Source organism: Sminthopsis crassicaudata, chromosome 5, assembly GCF_048593235.1.
Source record: "Sminthopsis crassicaudata isolate SCR6 chromosome 5, ASM4859323v1, whole genome shotgun sequence".
In the NCBI taxonomy this organism is placed as follows: domain Eukaryota; kingdom Metazoa; phylum Chordata; class Mammalia; order Dasyuromorphia; family Dasyuridae; genus Sminthopsis; species Sminthopsis crassicaudata.
The window spans coordinates 55,075,484-55,076,620 of record NC_133621.1 but is presented as its reverse complement, the minus strand read 5'-3'; positions in this window follow the sequence as shown (position 1 = coordinate 55,076,620).

Sequence of the window (1,137 nt, the reverse complement as noted above, 5' to 3'; positions counted from 1 at the left end):
TGCAGTAGCTATCCAAAATATATGAAACTAATAGATTCAATTAATGGATTTTCCATTCAACTTCAAATCACATACTGTTCAAAATACTAATAATAACTAATACAATACTTGCTATATGCCAGTCATATCTAACTTTTATTGTTTTTTTCTGCTGTAGATTATTAGGCTAATTTATTATAGCAATTATGAACCAACTAAGTATCAATATAAATATAATAGACATGGGAATTAGGTTTAGGAAGACTTAAAGAAGACTTAAATTCTAATCTTACTTTTAACATATGACAACTTTTCCAACATAGGCAACCTAATTAACTTTTCAGTAGTATAAACATCTCTCTAAGATAATAGTCTGTAGATAAATTGCTATTCTGCATCAGTGAAAACACACACTACTTTCTGAGTATCCATTATATATCAAATGACAACCACAGACCAAAAAAAATCAATGTTGAAGTCCGTTAGCATTCTGGGGCAAATATTTCAACCCTTCAAATATCTGAGGATAGATATAATGTAATACCTAACTTGTCTCTTCTCTAGTTTAAACATCTCTACTTCCTTCAAGTGCTATATATATCATGGGTTATTTCCACTTTATCAACATCCTTTTTAAAATGTTATAAACAGAAATGAATAAACTGAAGCAATTTTTAAAAAAGTAAAATATCATTACACCAATTTCAACAGACCTAGAAGAATAAGTTACATTGCCAAAGCTGTATATGAAATATATGAGATACTGACTCAAAATGAATAGGTACAAACTTCCACATTTTATTTGTTTATATATTATTACTTTGATGATAAAACAGAAGTCTCCCACATTCTTAAAAAAGCCTCTCCTATTTTTGTACTCCTGTATTTATATTTCATAAATTTAATTACAGATTCATGGACTAGAGTTGGACAGGAATTTAGAGGCTATCTAGTCCAACAATGTTTTTTTTTAATTGGTCTATTTCTTTTACAGGGGCAAAAAAAAAAAAAAAAATCTGTCAAAGGTAGTTACTGAAAATCAAGCAACTAAGATAAGGCAAAGTGTGACTGGAATCTACATTTTTCATTTCCATAATTAAAACTCTTTCAAATTTGTCAAACAAGTTCTTTTGAAAAAAATGGAGCTAATTTGGCAAT